This window comes from Silene latifolia, chromosome 9, assembly GCF_048544455.1.
Source record: "Silene latifolia isolate original U9 population chromosome 9, ASM4854445v1, whole genome shotgun sequence".
NCBI classification, from domain to species: domain Eukaryota; kingdom Viridiplantae; phylum Streptophyta; class Magnoliopsida; order Caryophyllales; family Caryophyllaceae; genus Silene; species Silene latifolia.
The window spans coordinates 148496602-148502564 of record NC_133534.1 but is presented as its reverse complement, the minus strand read 5'-3'; positions in this window follow the sequence as shown (position 1 = coordinate 148502564).

The window sequence follows — 5963 nt, the reverse complement described above, 5'->3', positions numbered from 1 at the left end:
CATGTTTTTGAGATGAAAACTCGGCCACTTAAATGAGGAAAGTGGACCATTTTTGGTAGATGCATTCTATTACTTGCTTATGTGCTTACATGTTGGATGCATCACCATTTTGGCAAGACCCCACTTGCTTTGCAAGGAGGCACTTTACCTCATAAGTGTCTCGTTGTGAGTTGAAGGGACGGAGAAGGCCCGTTAATTGCCTTTCATCGGATATTATTAGCATAGTTAGGCTATAGTTTAATAAGGGTCTCATTTTTGCTCACTTAGTTACTCGGGGACGAGTAATGATCAAGTGTGGGGAGGTTTGATATATGATTAATTTATACCATTTCTCCTCTTTATTCTCATGCATTTTGACTCCGTTTGAGACGGTTTTGCATGTCTTGCCTTGCATTTTGTATCTCGGTTCCCTAGTCTATGAGATTATGTCCGTCTTGCAGAATTTGGGGCGGAAATAGAGGAATTGTAGCAAGGGAGACGGATTGAGAAGATGGAATGGAGAAGAGGAGAAGGAATGCTGAGAAGAGGTTCCCAGCCGGTAGTGTTGGGAAATGTGTCGTCAACAATAGTGCGATCATATGATTTAAATATCATTATTAAATCTCATTTTAAAGAATACAATTGGGAAGTATTTTTACTGTCAACTGGTCAACATATATCGGTAATGATTGACTGACTAGAGTTTGACATTATTCTTGTCGTGTGTGACAAGTGGTGATCGATTGACCCCTAGGTCATACCTAAAGGGCAATACTCTTAATTGATCATTTAATTAATCGTATAATGTTACGAGTTAATTAAATTACTTGAAAAATTGACGGACGATTTTGGAAGTAAAATTTACGTATCAAATTGAAATGTGATTAAATGAGATACGGTCTGAGTAATCAAATTGTATCATTACTCGGATGAAATTATTGTTTAAAGAAACAATTGGATTTGAATGAATTATTATAAATGCGATTTATAAACGGTAAAATATTTTGGTACGAGTAATTATGAATTACTAAGTCGATTTTTGTATATGACGTATTTTTATTAATACGTTGATTTTTAATATGTTAAAAATACATAAACAATTTATGTTACATATGACATGTGACATATTGACATTTGACAAAAATAATATGGAATCCATATTACAATGTGGACCGAAATATTGGGAATAATTAACATATTATGTTAATTTAGATTAGTGGAATTCATCATCATTTCTCTAATATAGGCATGCATACCTAGTGCCTTTTGTGTAAGAGCACAAAGGCCATGCATAGGCCATTTCCCTCCACCCTACCCGGTTCTCCCTTGGAAAGAACAAGGGTTCTTTTTCATTTTTATTTTATCTTTCACTATATGGCATAGTGTGTTAGATAATTTATTCATTCACTCAACATAATTATTTTTAGAGAGATAAAAATAATTCCTCTTCCTCTCCTCTTCTCTCAACCGGTTTTGAGAACTAAAATACCAAATATTTTGGTTCAATTTTTCACAAGATTAATATTATACTAGATCAAATAATATTAATTAGATTAAGTGTTAAGCCTTGGGTATAAAGCTTAGGGAGAGATCTTATACTTAGATCTTGTTCATCCATAAGGGAAAGCTCAAGATCAAAAGAGAAAGGTGATCTCTTTTGTGCCCTAATAACCGAAAATTACCAATGTAAGGACATGATTTCTCCTCTATTTTATTATTGTTTGCATGCATAAAATCCGTTTTAATTTTATGACAAATTAATTTCGACATATATGAGTATGTTAGTATGTATATGAATCTACATTTCCTTCAATCGGTATCAAGAGTCACGGTTGTTTGCATGCAAATTGGTTAAAAGTTTTTCCGAGTTATAAGAATAACAAATAAAACTTGTAAAATTTGTGTTATTATGATATATCACGAAATCATTACATGCATGTTAATATTTCTGGTCCTAAAATATTTTAGGATATTTTGGTTAATTTTTCGGATTTTTATTGTTCATAATTTACAATAATGGCATTTAAATGTGATTTTATGAGTAAAAATATCATTTTTGGTCTAAATTAGCTATACTTCGAATTTTCACTTGGTTTTTGGATATGTTGTCACATATATTATTTTGAGATAACCTGTAAATTTTCATAATTTTTGGACTTGTTATGCTCGAAAAATGAATTTTTCATTATTAAATTCGGATTTAAGTGAAAAATAGGTTAATATGAGTTAAATTTCGAATCTGGTCATAGAAACTTAATATGTTGTCACATGCAATTTTACAAGATGTGTCTAAAATAATTGGCTATAAAGAAGTCTTTTTGCATGATTTATGGTTTTTTGAAGAAAAATAGCATAAATAGTGACGTTATTAGTGAAAAATTAATAAAACATAATCTATGACTTAGGAAAAACGTCTAATGTTGCATTTTATTATCTTTTTCAGATCTAAAATTGAAAAGTTAGTGAAAATAATTTTTCCATGTTTTTATGATTATTTTATTAAAAATCGATAAACCGCAACATTGTTTTTCCGGTAAATTTTCGAAATTTTTAACCTAAGATTTTTGAACATTATGAGTGTCATGGAAATTTTACAGAATGTTCGTGAGTTTAAATTTCAAATTTCAAATTTATTTGAAATTTTGTGATTTATTTGAAGTTTAATAGCTTATTTTTGTAATTTTGGTCCATTTATGAACAATTTTATAAAATATGGGTTAATTATGGTCAAATTATTAGTGAAGACTAAATTTTGAGTCCTAAGAGGTTAGGGTAATTAACTTATGCATAAATATGAGTTTATGTATTTTTGTGATTGTAAAATGTTGAAATCACGAAAATCCGTAAAAACCGAGTAATATACGATATTGGCTAATTAAAAGGCGATTTAGCATAAAATTGAGCATGTTCATACATATTATAATGCTGCATTTTTCTTTATGATTGTCATAATTTTAATTTATGTAATTTTGAATTATGTAATTTTACTTAGTATGGCCTTAGATTTTAATTGGTATTTCCCGAAATGTATGGGAATATCGATTCGGTTGTAATTTTTATTGTGATCTCGTATCACCGTTTTGTAATTTAATAGATTTATTTTATTTTAGTTACAAATGTATAATAGGAAATTATGTAATTTATTATGTAATTTTATTCATTAGGAGTTCCAAAAGACGGATTTCTTCAAGAATGGCGATACATAAAGACGGTGTTACCTCGAGATGTGTGCCACAACCGAAGTTCAAGGGACCAATGGAGTTGGTTTCCGAATATGTAATAGTTAAATAGTTTTTCTATTTTAGGAAAGGCCATACTAGGATTTATTTATTTTTATGCTTGCATTTTATTTTATGTCGCATGCATCGCTAAATCGCCATAACTAAAACATGCATCCTTATTTTATCGAGTTTATCGACCGTGTCAATTCGAATTATCGTAGTTCACCGCTTTAGTACACTTAAAACGTGATAGATAATAAATTGACATGACCTCTCGCTAAAACAATTAATTGAGACATAGCCTTACCAAATAGTAGAAACCATGAAAACCTATTTCGCGAGGGAGTGCGCTCGGCCCCACCGGGGTACAAACCTTGTTACGTAGGGGAAGTGGGTGATGAATGTTAATCCACCGAATTCATGTTGATAAGGGATGTATCGGCCACACCGTGCCCAAGTTAATGTGGGTTTGGATCATGGACACATTTATTCGAAATTTGGATTGAACTCAACAAAAGTATTTGATAAGGGATGTATCGGCCCCACCGTGCCCTTGTCGATGTGTTTTGGGCTATAGATAATTATTAATGTAATATTGTCGACCAAGAGTTCTAAAAGTAGAATCGATTAAACGTTAATCCACCGAGTTATATTGATAAAGGATGTATCGGCCCCACCGTGCCTAAGTCAATATGAATTTGGGTCTTGGAATCATTTATCATAGTTGGGTAGAGGTCACTATGTAAATGCTTTACTTGTTATTTACAAGTATTATTATAACGATAAATGTTAAGTTTTCCACTATTCCGTTATTATTGTTCTATTTCTTTACCACAATTCATATACGATATCATTTTGTTTTTTGATTCAAATCTCCTTAAAACATCGTAACTAAAGACAAATATGAATTTGCTTCTAAAACCTCAAATGAACCATTGATAAGGATCTCTTGTAAAGAGTATAGATTAAAGTTATTCATTATCAAACAGGTTTTTGATTCATGACTAACACTTCTACTTACAATGGATTATTTTTCATGTACTTAAATGAATTAAGTACCTTGAAGCGATAAATTGTTGGTAATTAGTTTTGTCAAGAATTCGTAATTGACCAAAATAACGCAACCACTTCAATGAAAGTTTTAAGACTAAAACGATCAAATGAAGAATGATCTTCGTGAATTCATTTTTGCTTCTCAAAGCAAAGACTCATTGAAATAAGTGGGAGCGTTCTCTTAAACTGTTAAGATGAGGAAGAGGTTCAAGAAGTAAATGGAATTGATACAAGGTAATGTTAAAAGTAAAGTCATTGAGGAATGACGATACTAAACCTATCAATCCCGACCGATAAAGTTTCCATTGTCTTAAATGTTGGACACGAGAATGGAAACTACCCCAAATTTTTGAAGAATTATCAAATTAGTTGTGGGACATCTAATGGGACCTTCTTCTTTAAATTGTTTATTTGATTAAACATAAAATTTTGCTAGTACTACTTCGTCAATATTAGAAACCAATGGAAATTTTCATCATTGTACTTGATACATAGGATGATTAGAATATGACGACTAGCAACAATAATATCGAGAGATAGAGTAATTGTGTACTCAATCTAGTTTTTGGATTTAAAGTTGTATTTAATTATGATTATTAAGTGCATAAACTCTAAATAAGAATATAAACTTGTTAAAATACAAAAGAGGTTTCACTTTTGTGACCCTATACACCACGATTTGATGTATGGCTAGCCCATTATCAAGGTGATTATATTCTAAACCAAACTAGAATAATATATCATGAAGATGATGCAAGACTCAAAATTGGTAACCCAAGATTAAACCTTAAAATTTTGGAATGATGAACGCAAAGAGTTATCGAGTACTCTTGAAACCATTAGATTGTTAATGGTATATGCGTATCTTGTATTCAAAGCAAGATGTCTCGTGCCTTTTGGTTGAAAAGGAGATCGAGATTGTAAATCATTGATCAAAAATAGGTTGATCATTTTCTTTTACCAACGATTTAAGTTGACGCTAAAGTGTTAACTTAATAAGGTAAATAGAAAAATCTTTAAAGAAGTTTAAAGAGTTAAAGAAATCATGATTTAGTCGTGATGGGATTATCAAAGTGAAGACTTTGATATAAGCCAATGGAAATGTGATCTAATATCACAAGTTAATCTCTCTTAGCACGCATTATGAAATAATGTGTGATTGGATAAGAAATCAAACGCTATTCGATATGGTTTGAACTTCAATCAAGTTACTTTGAGTTACTTGATCCTTTTGGGGATTTTATCATTTTGTCTAAAATTATTTTTCCACTAAATCGAATCATATGAGATATGAAATGGTAAGGGTACCATGTTTGTAAGTTTTCACAAGAAACAAATGCTCATTTTTCCCTTTTCAATTATCACGGGTTTGCGGCTCGTGAAGCTGTCTTTCTAAAATACAAGTTTATTTCTAGAAGACAGAGTGGGAGAATTTATTCAAGAGCCACATAGAATGTTATGTCGCAAGAAACTGGTCTTTCTTGGCTACATGAGACGTTTTGTGTAAGATGTTGTTTCTTTAAAACCTAGGAGGTTAAATTCGTCAAATTGTTGAAAATGATGGATTCATGCTACTTTTAAGAAAGTAAAGAGCTTATAACTTACAAAGAAATCGTTTGATTCAAATTGATTACTTCTAGAAAGTAATGAACATATGACTTACATAATAGTGTTTAAGTCACAACTCAATATAAGGCTTAGAGCCATGAA